The sequence below is a fragment of the Coptis chinensis genome, chromosome 7 (assembly GCF_015680905.1).
Source record: "Coptis chinensis isolate HL-2020 chromosome 7, ASM1568090v1, whole genome shotgun sequence".
Classification (NCBI taxonomy): domain Eukaryota; kingdom Viridiplantae; phylum Streptophyta; class Magnoliopsida; order Ranunculales; family Ranunculaceae; genus Coptis; species Coptis chinensis.
The window spans coordinates 56,434,851-56,449,879 of NC_141462.1; the positions used below are offsets into that span (position 1 = coordinate 56,434,851).

At 36.0% G+C, this 15,029-nt stretch overlaps 1 long non-coding RNA gene across 1 annotated transcript; it reads left to right on the forward strand.

Annotated features, from left to right (window-relative positions):
• The first annotated feature begins 7,193 nt into the window (after positions 1-7,193).
• Positions 7,194-9,555, forward strand: LOC147488073 (uncharacterized). Its single transcript, XR_015202355.1, has 6 exons — positions 7,194-7,443; positions 7,553-7,677; positions 7,804-8,312; positions 8,806-9,027; positions 9,118-9,204; positions 9,292-9,555. It is a non-coding gene; the product is annotated as an uncharacterized LOC147488073 (long non-coding RNA).
• The last annotated feature ends 5,474 nt before the right edge of the window (positions 9,556-15,029 follow it).

Consider the following 15,029-nt stretch of genomic DNA (forward strand, 5'->3'; position numbering starts at 1 on the left):
GAAAAAAGTAGGACCAAAGCCTAATAAATTTGAAAAGTAGGACCAAAGCCTAATTTCGCTATTAATAGTAGGACCAAAGTCTAAATAACCCAAATGAAAGCAAGCAAACAAGTTTGAAGATTGAAACAAAGACAAGTAAATAACAAGTTGATTGAAATAAAGAACAAGGAAATAACAAGTTGATTGAAAGGAATTAAAATAACAAGAAAAATAAAAACATAAATTGAAAAACAAGACAAGAATTAAACAAACCAAATAGTTTGGATCCTAAGACAATGGATGGGTTTCTCTTTCCCTTTCTTTTAGCTTATATACCCCTACTTTTGCCTTTTATAGATTTGCCCTTCTCCATTACAAATTAGACACCTCACCTTTTCACTTTTGCTTTTGCTTTTGCTTTTTGGTTTCTTCATGACCAAGGTAGGTTTAGGGAGAAAGTCTTTATAATTTGAGATAAAGGCCTCCATCTTTGGTCTTCTGAATTGACAACTTTGACTGTTGACATTGACCAGTTGACTTTGAATTTTTCAATACTTTTCCACAGCAGCTATTGGTCTTCATAATAAGCGTGATTAATGCTTCTTTTGGTGCTAAGATGCAACTTTTATGATAAGTGGTCTGAAATACTCCTCAACCTGAAAAAGGCAGTAAAAGCTATGAGTTGTCTTTTCATTAAGCGTAAGAGGGACTATAATGCAGTAATATACGGGTAATAAAATGCACATTTGGGAGTTGATCACCACCCTCAAATAGCATCTTGCTTGTCCTCAAGCAAGGATGAGAAGAAAAACTAAGATGACAAATGAGTGATTTATTATTAGTTATACTAATCTCGTTTTGCAGAGTGTGATTGCATTGAACATATACAACAAGGCCTTAAACCACTAGAAATTCCCTAGTGGATGAGCCTAAAGCCTCGTGAGAGTTTTCCAGAAAAGGTACTCACAAACTTCTTCTATTTAGCACAAAGGGTCTTGTTTCCTTATTTAATCTCAGAAGTTCATACATCTCATTAGCAGGGAATAAGGATAAGCTCCTTTGAATTTAGAATAACATATATATAGTAATTTAATCATCTAAAAATAAATGAGCAAAACATGAGTAATAATATGTAAAAGCAGAGTCGTTTCTGAGGCTTTTAGAGAGCTTCCTTAAGGTAGATTCTCACAGGGGTATGTTGCAATCACAACTCTCTGATAGATTCACTCAAGGTTCGTTCTCTCAAGTGCAGCGGGCACTTATATTCCTCGCATACTCAAATGACGTCCAAAGAAATTGGGGTCGATTGATCACGCTTTCCACTTACTATCACACCATCCTATTCCTAATCAAGCTAGAGGTCTTTTAATAGGAGTTACGGGGTAGGGTGATGGTTTAGAAAGAAAAAGGAAGGGAAAAATAAAATCTGATAAGTCGAAAAACTTGGTCTTCGAGATACGTGTAACCAGAGAAGAACCTCGTTTTGTTCTTTTGCTTCCGAATTGTGATACATTCTTTTAGCCCTTTGGCTTTGTGACTCCATATGATTTTGAATTTTGGGAGTTCTAACTTTGCTTTTGATTCTTTTTATTTATGATATCGTCTCCTTTTGATTTTGAACTTTTGGTAGATTCGATTTTTGACTCCTTCGAATTTTTTAGAGTTTTGGTTTTGGATAGGTCTTTCTTTTCTTTTCTTTTTGAAGCAAATAACTGTTTTGTTTTTGTACAAGGTCTTCTCTTCTCTTTTTCTGATATCCATCCAGTTCTCAACTTATCAGCTGGGTAAGCTTTTTATTGTGTGTTGTAATGGGTTAGGAATTTTTGGTGAATAATAAAAAAGCTTTTAGAAAGGGTGAAGGCTCAAGATGGTTAACTAGAAGAAAACTATCTTTTTGGGTTTTTAACATTTATTTGGCTATATCGATCCAAAAAGGGCCTAAATTCTCTCATAGGATATGGCGTGGGGATCAAGCAAGTGGACGTGTGGTCTTTCTATCCGGGCATCCTTTGTGTAGGAATCGTTATTTCAGAATGAATATTTCTACAAACCGTGAAAACCACGCGCAGCGGAATTAATGGTTCTCACGATTTTGGATTGGAAAACATACCTGTAAATCCGGTTGAGATAACTCTGAGAATCCAATAGCTATGAAATCCGAAATCAACCTCTTGATCTTCTATTGTATTCCTTTCAATAGATTGGATGTTGTGTGGGCAACGATCTACCAACCCCTTTCTTTCTCACAAAGCTAGAACTGATTTTTCTATCTTTTCTTGCCTCTCTTTTCAATCAAGATGAATAGTAAATTTCAGTCAAGAAGAAAGGTTTCTATTTATAGGCTACAACAGGGACCATGAGGAGAAATTAGGGTTGGGCCTCCTGACGGGCTTGGGCTTCCCATGTTCGCCCAGAATACACGGCCCAAGTCCGTCAACAAATGGCTTATTCCACTAAAGGTCATTGTTGCACTACCGCCCTAATCCCAAATTACGTGTCAGCGTTTATGGGCTCCATATTATATGCTCGTTGATTTCCCCGTGTTTAAGATATCGAATGCCCGTTGATTAACTCAAGTTACTGACAACTACATTAATCAACTTCTTATGTCCTTGAGTAGTACCACTCAACCTCATTGTCATGTCGGATCAAATCTACCTGCAAGGTTTACATGACAATCTTTATGAGCTCCTCAAGGGGACATCATTAGCCCGACTTCTTGCGGGACACGGATTCCTTCTATAATCAACAACACACCTTACATACAATGTCATTACCCAATCCATTGAGTTTGTTGATTTACAAATGAATCTCACTCATTGATGATTTAAAACAATGTACAATGCACGTAAGTGCCCGTTATTATATCCGAATTAAGAAGACAAGCATCCATAATAACATAGGCATTTGTTATCTTATATAATCAGTATAAAGAGAAACAACCTCACTTGGTCATGTTCAATACACATAAAATGTACTAGTGTAATCCTATAGTCAAGATAGACAAATACCATATTATACTACAACCGTACCAATGGATTAGATAACAACATAAAGTACTGATGATATGATCTTCTGTGTGTCCACACCATATCATCTACAACATAAAGTATTATACACATGCATATAACTAATATGCATAACATTTGCCCATATGATTCTCATTCAAAATATAAAGAATTAGAGTTAATACAAAAGTAATACTTTTAGTATATAACCCTATCACTTTGTATCATCACTCAATACTCATTCAGATGTGGCTTTTAGCTAGATTCTCACAGGATATGAAACTTAATTGTTCTAACCTTGGCTTCGGAAACTCACTGCTATATAGAAACAAATACTTATGCATGTCATTCATGAAAAGATGCAGAAACTATTGTATGTATATTAGTCTAAGTACGAAGAACAAGTCCTTACTCTTTTGCTATAATGAGACTTCTAAACTTTTTATTCATCATAGAAAAAGAAAACAAGACTTTTTAATACTAAACGAAAAAATATTTTTGGTCTTTTTCAAAAAAAATTTAGAAAGGAAGAAATATACTATTATATATACTATATAGAAAATGTCTAGTTTTTGCAAAATGTTACTATACACATAGAATTATGCTTGTCCTCAAGGTATGAAAAGATAAGGAAAGAGATTACCATAGAAATATGAGCAAAAACGGTGATACACCTGTATTTTGTTCTTCATAATGAAAATACGCCACCCCCAAATAAGTTTGGGGCGTGGGTTGTTTGATATAGAACTAGAAATACATGGTTTTATTATACTATGGATATTTATTATACTATAAAATCTTTTTGGTTTTTTTGTATTTTTGAAAACATATATGAAATGCAGAAAATCTAACATGCATGCATGATTATGATTAGACTACGATTGAAGAAATAAAAAGTATGTAAACAACTATCTATATTGGCACATATGAAATGTGTGTGTGTGTGTGTGTGTGTGTGTGTGTGTGTGTGTGTTTTTTTAAGTAATTGTTTTTCTCAATCTAAAGGTATCTCTAACCATATAGAGATTTTGACAAGAAGATAAAATTATACGTTGATCCAGTATCATTTTGGTTACTCCGGGGCGTATAATTTTCATTTTTATATCCTCTAGTTTTGAAAACTATGGAGAGATGTTTTAACATACTCGTAATCAAATGTCGCGATTTTTAATGCTAGTTTTTGAAAACAAACCATAAATGGTAATCGCAAGTAACTTTCATGTCAGCTCTTTATTGAACCAAATCCAGTCAGACTGTGGCTTCAGTTATGTGTGTTGGGGGGTTTACTGTGCAAAACATAATGGAAGAGTTTAGCTGATTGGACACTAGTGGGTGGTGGAGGAACTAGGTCTCTTTGGTGGATTTTGGTAGTTCTGGTTAAAATGGGATTGGAACTAATGCTCTATTCTGATTGTTGTAGGTACCTTGCCTGAATGTATTTGATGGTTGACGTGATGATATGTTGGTGAGTGGTGTTAACACTTTTAAGTAACTTATGAAATTAGATTTTCTCTACCTACTACGTGTTAAAACTCAATTTTTCCTTACGAGTTTTTGTCGGTATGTGTAGAATAAGGTTTTCGTTCCAACCTTAAGACAAGAATGATATCACAACTGAAATCTAGCACCTTAAAGAACTAAGTGAGAAGGATTTTTGTTTTGGTATTTTGAAGATTTCTTTTTCCTAACAATTACTTACTACACAAGTTATCTAAAATCTGCAAGTTGTTTCTTAAATAAATAGAGAGAGAAAGATAAGGAGAGGATTAACCTACTCATGCAAGATCAGTTACAAACTTTTAGAGCACCTTATCACTACATCTCTAATCCGTCTCGAGCTCATAGACAAACCCGGAACGGCATCAAGTATCGATCCCTAGTAAGATGTACTCATAACTGAGTTCATCTTGCTAGCATGAGGGGTTGAATTGACATTCCATCTCTGGAATATCATTTCAACTCCTAGTTCAATTATACACCAGCTGGGCAAACTAGCAGGCTGAGGGCTACCATAGGATCTCGCACGAGACTTTACTTAGTGTTAATTGGGTCTCGCACGAGACTGATCTGGAGTATCAGCACTCCAAACTTGATCAGACTCAGTCATTTTAGGACCGGATGTACAACAAAACCTATTTTCCTAAGTAGTGATTATGGACTACTAAAACGTGCACTGATCCTCACATGAGCATCATTGACCCTCCCCTTGGGAGGGTTTTAGCTCATGATCCTAGGAAAGAGATGCAAAGATATGTTGGATGTATGCTGAATTCAAGAAGAAGAAGAATGCAAGAGATGAATTTTTAAGCTAGAAAGGAAGAAATTTTATTTATAAAATTATCTTAGCTTCCATTAACATTATTACACTTAACTTAGAAAAATGACATACATGAACATGGAATGAATGGAATGTGTCAAAAATGAAATACAAATCAGCCCATTTCAAGCTTTCTCTCCTTTCACCAACGTGAACCAACTCCCACCATTAATAACATTAACTTCTATCTTATCTCCAAATCAAAACAAATTGACACCTTGCATTTTTTTTTACACTATTAGCACCTAAATCTAGTCAACTTCATTAATGTCATGAAAGGTGTCAATTTGTGCCAATTATTTACACATTTTGTCTTAACTTGCATGATGAATTATCCAATCTTATGGGCCCGCATAGTGGGTCCATATGCTGTGTCTAGTGGTGGGCCGGTCTTTTTGCATTTTTACAACTTTCTGCCTTTGCGTAGAGTTCGTCGCAATGATCGTCTGAGCAGCCCACTCGCCAAAATTGGAGTCCCAATTCAAAAGATATGAGCTTCGGAAGTCTGATGCTTATGTGAACATAATCCCTTTCTGACTTGGAATCGTCTTGTTGGAGTTTCTGGGATTTAGGCGGGTTTTGTTGAGGTTTGCATGAGCTAACTTGGAAAGCTTTATGTAGACACACTATTCTGTGCTTAAATACTGGCTATATCCTCATTTTTACGTTGGTTGTACAAACCTGCAAAAGCACAAAAATACGATTATTTCATGATTATTAAGCACATAATTAACTGAAATGTTACGTCTCTACGGGGTTTTATAATACAGTTTTGGGTGCTTATCAGTGAGCAAGAGACAATTGGTATCTATATGGTTTAAGCTGAGACAGAAGTTGCATGGTGATATGTGCGACTCTTAGTAACACATAACTGATCCTCAAACCGCCCTTAGAAGAATGGAGATTGCGTACTTCTAAGGGTTGGTCTAGGTGGAATTCATTGCCGGTTTTGTTTTTGAAAAATCACATAACTATTGATGTATCAAGAAGCTTTCATAATGAGAATGGAGAAAAATAACTATTTTGAAAAATAAATGTAAAAAAAAAGAAAAAGAAAATTGTATACTTGCTCTATAGGATCACATTTACTCAAACGACGAGTAAAAAGTATTTTTCAAAGAATATGTGAGATATACGTGGACTTAGGTTCCGACACTTATAACCACACACTCCAATTGGAGTGGTCCGGTTACTTTAATGATGCACTCCTATGGAATGCATCGAGAAAACATAACACAAATCTTTTATAGTAAGATATGCAAGACTATATGTGGGTCGTTTTAAGTAAGATTTCCCAAGACTATACATGAGATATGTTGTTAACTATATACTAATAATCTAAATAGTTGGGGATCTTTATAGAAAAACATATGAAAGCATACACCCCCAAATAAAATGAAATGATATAGTTAGAGTGTAAGATGCAGAATGATAAGAGAATGTTTGTATAACCCATCATGGAACTTATGCAATAACCTATCATAGTTGAATTGTCAAAAAGAGTGAGAGGTTGGTAGTATATGTCCTTCATGTGGCTCAGATGATGGGGAATAGGACATACCAGGTTTCTCAACTACTGAAATGATGGACTCTTGTGTTTGTATATTGGGCAAAGTCTTTTTATTGGGAATGTTTAGAAAATTATGAATGATCTCAAAGGCAATTGGCTTAAGTGCGAATTTGAGATTTCTTTGAAATGGTTTCGTGGTGCAGTCCTCAGAGATTGGTGGATTTTTAATGAATGGAGGTTGGATTTTAAGAGGTGTTAAAATGGGATGGTGATGGTTGGTTGGTGGTTCTTTACATAGTCTTGAGCATAGTACAAAATATCGCGATATTTCGACGATACAGTGGGTATATCGTGATTTGAAAGAAAGGGTTGAGTTGATTGCAAACCGACGCTAGAACAGTATCTTCCTACCCTCTCCCACGCCCTACTCCTCCACTCCTTCAACTATAATTCCACCCCATTGTATCACTACTTCTCATCATCATAAGATACGATACGGATAAAGTCTACTACCTTTAAAAATTACTAGTCATTTTTCGACAAATTCCACCAAGAATTCATCCAGTTTTAGTAGTAGAAACTTCACTAAGTCGATATCAAGTCGAAGAACGAGGCATTTCTCTGTTTGGGTATGTTAAGTTACTGTAATTCTTATATGAAAATGAGTGTTTTTTTTTAATAATCATTTTTTTTTAGCTCGGGGTCTAATTTTACACATTTTGATATGTACATGTGCAGGACTCTACCCAAGTTGGAGATGCGGGATCTGATGATCCATTATTAAAAAAGTTTTTAGTGTTCAAAGATGCATTCTGGAGATTCTTAAGGCCACATACAATATGGGGGACTGCATTGGGTTCTGTGTAAGTAGTAATCATGCTAGTGCTTTGCTAATAACTTGTTTGTCAAACATATATTTGGGCCTTGCTTACTGTTTATGTTAGTCCCCAAAGCAATGATTGTTGTTCATCTGTTTGTTTTTATTGCAGTGCTTTGGTATCAAGAGCTTTGATTGAAAACACGGATCTAATTAAGTGGCCATTGTTGTTCAAGGCACTATGTGGTGTTTTTGCTCTTATATGTGGTAATGGTTATATAGTGGGCATTAATCAGATCTATGATGTTGGTATTGACAAGTAAGCAAATACAGAATGATCCACGTTCCTATTTTACTTCATCTTAATCATTTAATGATACACAGCCTTATATAATATAAGCATCTATTACATAGTTCTTATTATTTTTAGGTTCGATGCATTTTGTTGTTTGTAAGGTAAACAAGCCTTATTTAACTATAGCCGCAGGGGATCTCTCAGTTCAATCAGCATGGTCCTTGGTCTTATTTTTTGCAGTTGCAGGTGTTTAGATCGTTAGCTTCAACTTTGGTCCATTCATTAGTTCCCTGTACTTCCTTGGACTTTTTCTTGGGGCCATATATTCTGTTCCTCCATTTAGAATGAAGAAATATCCCGTTGCAGCATTTCTTATCATTGCAAGTGTAAGTTAATGGCTTTTAGTTCTTCTTCTCCCCACCTTTTTTTATTTTAAATATATTTTCTCGTATTTTCTATTCGGATAAAAGTGTTAATCATCTGAATTTCTTGATTATCAGTATGATTTGTAATTCTAATTGAACGATCATTATCTGCTTAAGGAGCAAATAGCTTCATCTAGATACTATTATTATATTTTAGTTGGAGGCTGATAATATTGTCATTACCATGATAGAAATAGTGTGCAATTTGATCATGCTTTGTAAGTCAAACTTACAAGATTTAGCACTGCACACCGCCAATTCAGATAGGTAGCTCACTAAGCTGAGGAGACTACTATTCTAACTGATTATTTGTTATTTTAGGATATACTTCTTTTCACATAAGTCCGACTATCTTATAATGCTACTATGTAAACCACAATATGTGATATTATCAATTTACTTGAACTGGAATTTGGCCACAAGAAGGAAGCTAAGGGACTGTTACTGTATATAGGTCATTTTCTTCATATCATATAACTGCGCCTTCACCGCTTAGTGGTTTGCCTGAGTTCTCTCACCTTGGTTGGGGACACTGGTTTACATTGAGGGACTTAGAGCTTGCAACCAGTCAGTTTTTGAAGGAAAACCTCCTTGGGGAGGGTGGATATGGAGTTGTTTACCGTGGTAATTTGATTAATGGGACTCCAGTGCCAGTTAAGAAGCTCCTCAACAATCTGTAAGTTGACAAATGGTTCTTTTTCAAATTATGTTATATTTGTACATCTTTTTTCTTGTCTAAAGATGTATTGCTCGTTTTTTTTTAAAGAGGCCAAGCAAAGGAGTTCAGAGTTGAAGTTAAAGCTATTGGTCATGTGTGTCACAAAAACTTAGTTGGACTTCTTACTTCTTTTAGGTGGATTTTCAAATATTTAATTAATTGCATGAGTTTAATTAGTACTATTGTATTTCTAAGTTCATTATTTGTTTTGTGAATTTTTAGGAATTAGATGGACTTTGTGGAGCCGCACTAGGATTTATAGTGAGTGAAGTCATCACCATACTTGTATTGCAATGATTCGAGATTGCTTGGAAAATCGTATTGAATGTGTTACTCTTATTTGTAAATATGAATTTGTAACTCTTAGAAAATATTTTAAAGTTATATTGCATACATAGTTTAACGAATATCTTATTTTTTTCAGTCTTTTGCATGTGTTTGCTATTATTTACTTGTCAAATGGTATGAAAAGGCAATAGGGACTTTATCATGAAATTGAGATGTTTGTTTCAATATGAAAATGAGATGTTTGTTTCAATATAGAACAAGTAGTTTTTATTTTTGTAGGTTAAGTGTGTCATAATAAAATAGGGCAGGTTTAGCTGGTTGCTACAAAATATGAGATTATTTTTTATTTGCAACCCATTAGCAACGATACATAACCGTTACAAATTTAAAAACGTTGCTAAAATTTTGTAAGAAACAGGCATAAACCAGCGTTACAAATAATACGATTATCAAAAAAAAACGTTACAAATAATATTTGCAACGCTTAAAAACCATTGGAAAGTTTTTCTTGCCATGGTTAACAAGCGTTGGAAATTTCAGTTTGCAACACTTATTAACTAATGCAAACATTTCCAACACTTTACCCACGCCATATTTGCAACACTTAAAAAGCGTTGTGAAAATTATTAGCAACGATTTTTTGCCATTGTAAATAGCCTGTTATGGTGTAGTGACCATTCTATTCTGTTTTATTTATGCTTCCCCTATTGTCCCAAATAACAACCTCCATTGAAGGATGTAAAATCCTGGCTTCAACCAAAGGGCTGCAATATGTTGTAGATTGCCTGATCAAGATGATGGATGCGGTTTATGGCAGTGATGGGGAGGATACTAGTGGGAGCATGGTTTTGGCAAGTGATGTAATTGAACACGCCCTATTGACAACTGATGAAGTGGATTGGAGTTGTGTTGGTGCGCCTCTCTCAAGACGTTAGAGTGTTGGATAGACTCTATAGGTGAGGCATCTATGGACATCGGGGTTGCGGCCTTCACACTCTCATCATGGATTCAATCACAAATGAAGATCTAATAGATGTGCTATATGATTGAACGCTTCGATTAAGTGCAACAAGTATTGTAATATGTAGAAAAAAAAAAATCAAGATTCATTGTTAAAGAATGAAAAGTCAATGTAATATGTAGGAATTCTGAGGTGTATTTTTGAGCATTAGAGAGTAATTTATATTAAAAGTACGACTGTGAGGGAATAATATATTTATATATATTATGCACGTGTCCAACACGAATCAGGAAAACTCATGGAAGATCGTTACAACATAACACCTCGTCCAGAACAAGGTGACAACCTCCAGGACTCATGATAGATCGTTACAACATAACACCTCGTCCAGAATGAGGTGACAACCTGACACATGCACGCAACGGGCAGTAACGCTCAACGTAGCTGTGTTGGTTAAAGCCATAGCATCAGTCGCGCTCAAGAATACACTGTCTAAAAGCTCATTTATTCTCATCAAGACAGGGACCTGAGCTGACGGAGGAAAGGGGGGAAGCATTGGGTACTTACCTATAAAATATAGGAGAGGAACTACGTCTGACTTGATTCAAGTTCATCACAAAAACTTGATACGTAGGTAGCTCGTCCCAAAGCGAGCTCAGTCAAAACTCGACCCATCACAATCTTCCCCATTATTCACACTTGTAAGGACTGATCAAATTCAACCTTTACAATGACCACATTCAAAGAAAATATAGTTGATTTTTGGATATTTATCGATATTTGTCGATATATCCACGATATTTGCAGTCGAAAATACCCACACATAGTCTTTGGATATTTGTCGATATTTATCAATATATCTCAATATATCCACGATATTTGCAGATGCCCCAATGTAATATATCCCCACACAGGGGGATATATCCACGATACATATCCATAAATCAGAGGTCGATATTTTGCCATATCCTGATATTTTGTACTATGGTCTCGAGGACTCAGAGAATTCTTCATCTAGTTTTGGCTTTTCCACCAAATTGTGGTTCATATCTGCAATATTAAGGATGTCACAAATTTGTTCCAACGATAAGTCTTTAATGGCCAAACTAAATTGAAATCCACTTTTCACCATAGATTATATTCCCTCTTTTCCAAGCACTTCATTTTCTTTATCTTCTCTGCTTAGATCTTCATAAAATTTCTCACTGCCATTTTCCAGATGTGTCGAGTCCAATACATGCTCTTGAATTTCTTCTGCCAGAGTTTTCTCATTTAGGGGCGATGATGCATTAGGGCATGTGAGAGAAACTGTGACTTCAAGCATATAGTCATTGTCATGATAGCTGGAATTCTCACGATAGTTGTAAGACCCCTATTTTATTTTTACATTATTTTCGTAACAATATTTAGTATGCCTGTATTTGATTTTATTTTCTAGTCAACGTGCTAGTATGTGGGTTTGACTTTTGATAGAAAGAGAAAGGAGGGAATACCAAATAGTAATTTCGAATAATGTTAATATAGGAAACTAGTATTTGGATTTTGAATGTTGGGATTAGATTATCTTTAATTTTCGGAAAGATTTAAATAAGAAGGAAACAAGATATTAACATAAGGAACTTAATAGATATAGTACTTTTAATAGAAAATAAGATTTCCATAGTTAGGAATAAGGATATTTAATAAAATTGAAAGTTAAGCAAAATATATGGTGTCTCCGGAGAAAGTAGTTTTTCTCAAAAAAAAAAAAACAAACAACACACTCAAGCAAAAACGAAGAAGAATGGCAGATTTTTGCTAGCTAGTTGGGATTGGTTCTCGCGTAGTCTTCCTCGATATTTCTTTTTCACGATAACGGAGAGGTGAGTAGTTTAGTTTCATTTTTCTCATTTATACACACTACACAGAGATGACTTTACTGTAGTACCATGTTTACTATATGTTTTCGTTCATTTTCATTTTCTGCTCATTTCTTTTCAGCAATGATTCTTCTCGTTAATGTTAAAACTCGTTAGAATTATAGAACTGGGTGGTTGTAAATGGAGGTGCGAGCCCCAAACCTCCTCCCCTGTAAATGTTCGAATGTTAATACTGTGATACTGAGGGGTGTGGATATTGTATTTATTTTTGTTTTTTGAATTGTTTTGTTTGTATTGCGGGTTGGTTGTTTGATGAATGGTGGTAGGGGGGAGTTTGAGGGTGGTTGAAAGCTTTAAGAACGTTAATGGCTGTCGGATCTAAAAGTTGAGAGGTGTTTTCGAAACTGAGAATTTGGGGTTTCTTGGTGAAGTAAAGTTGTGGGGTTTTTCACCCACACAAATTTCGATGGGTTATTTTTGGGTGGTGTGTGAAGGTTTTTGGGTGGCTGGAAGCTAGCGGCTGGTGCTGGGAAGGAGATGACCGTGAGAGCGATCTAGTGCTCCTGGTCGGTGTGTAACTTTTTTAGACCTGTGAATAATTAGTTGGGCCGGACCACATCAGTTTTTGTTTTTGGGCCAATTCTTTTATCTTTTGTTTTGGGCCAGTTTAACATGTTTATGTGGGCTGGTCCATAGAATATTAAGTGAATCACATAGGCCGGGTTAAATAATTTTAAGGTCTGTTTTGGTTAGTTAGGCCAAATCAGTTTATGGGCCGGGGGTACGGCTTAAGTTATGGAACCGGGTCAGCTTAGCCAAGTCGGTTAGGACCAAAGTTTGATTTGTTTTAAATATGGGTTTGGGTGAGGACCAGTTGGGATGACCACCGATTAGGACTGTTGACTGTTGGGTTTGACTGTTGACCCGTTGACGGTTGACTTTTTCCAAAATGTTATAGATTGAATTTTATGGACCAATCCGACGATAGGATGTTGGTGACACTTGTATAAATTTGTTTGTCAGTATCTAATATAGATTTGACGTTGATCTTGTGTGAATATTGATACGTGAAGAGAGGGAAATTTTAAGATGCATAGATGTATACATTTGAATAAATTACGTAACAAAAGTCCTAGAATCTAGCTACCACAACTCATGTGATTAGCCCTGCATGTGTAGGGCGTGTGCAATTTGATTGGCCCTTCTGGCGTAGTCGAATAGTGGCTTGATTATCTCGTTCGCAAACTTTAGAACGAGACGCGCGTTATTTTTATGCCGAATAGTGGCATTACTCACATAATGGCTTCCGTGTGAGGATTACCCAGTATGCGATATCCCACTTAGGGTAGTTACGCACGGAGTGGTCCAGTATGTGAGGGGAGGCATGTGGATGTATATGTTTGGCGTTGGGTAGCGATTGTGGTAGCCAGGGAAACTAGGTAAAATATAGAGACGATGTGTTATTAGGGACACTTGATAAATGTTACTGATATGATACTTTCTTTCGGTGTGGTTATTGATTTAAGACTTTCAAGTTAAGTTTCATTTTATGCTATGATTATTACAAATTGCTTTGCAGGAGAGTGGGTTAAACTAATTATTCTTGCAGAGAGGACCCACTCTGCGATAGAGCATGCATAGAGGTAAGTAGTAGGATACCATACGTTTGATTTACTCTTAGTTAGAAGCTAAGGTGCCTTTATGAAGGAACTGAATACCTTAAGCTAAGGCGCCTCGGTGGAGGAACTACCTGCCATATAAAAAACGAAATTTTATGTATATCTAAATGGTTTTTCTAAGGTTACTCATACCAAAGATTATTTATAATCTCAACCCGATTTGCATGTTTGCTAATCGGGTGTGTTCTTATATGAACATAGTCGATCGGCCGACGGGGGTTAGGCGATGTTCGAAAGGTGGGTGTGGATGCTCGTGATTGATGTTAGCATTTATTTTTAATAAGATGTCGATTCATTTTTTCCTCAGAGATGTAGTGGAATTTGTTGGGGACATATGTTTTAATTTATTTTCTGAATTCTTAAGTGAAGAAGTTTGTAACTTAATTCTAATTGCAAGTTTTCATAATGATAAGTTATTGGTAACAATATTTTATTATTTAGATTTTTTCCGCATGTGTTATTATTTTCTTAAGGGTTATGTAATAGATTGGGTTTTGAGGTTGTTGTCACATCTCGGATATCGAGGAGTCGGATATAATTTATATTATCTGATTTATTGAAATTCGGGGTGTGACAGTTTGGTATCAGAGCATTTGGTTAGCTTAGATTGGGAATGTCTAAGTGATCCTCGGATGTGGAATATGGGTAATAGCGTTGAGTGTTTTGAAGTTTCTGTGAATATTAATAGGAGTTTTGTTTGAACTGTAGATCATGGTTGAGACACGAACTAGCAATGGTACTGAACCTGTAGGGAACGCTCCTATCCAGATGACAGGGGGACAGTTAACTCGGCTCCTGCAGGTCGTGCAGAATAATCCAGGGAATCATAGTGATCCGTTTGCTAAGCGTAATAAGGACTTTGCCAACCTGGGTGGTAAGAGGTTCACTGGAACCCTTGGCCCTCTTGTAGCCGAGGCGTGGCTTAAAGCTTGTGAGATGATTTTCAAGCGCATGGATCTGATGGAGGTTTAGAAGCAGGAATTGGCTGCCCATCAGTTGGACGATGCAGCACAGTTTTGGTGGATGTCTATTCTTCCACATGTTGATGCCGATGTCTTGTCTTTCGAGTTCCGGAGAAGAAGTTCGAGGCTAGGTTTATTCCCCGGCTTTGAGGAAACGAAGGCGAAGAGTTTCAGCAGCTAAAAGCGACGGGTCGATGATGAGTTGAACAAG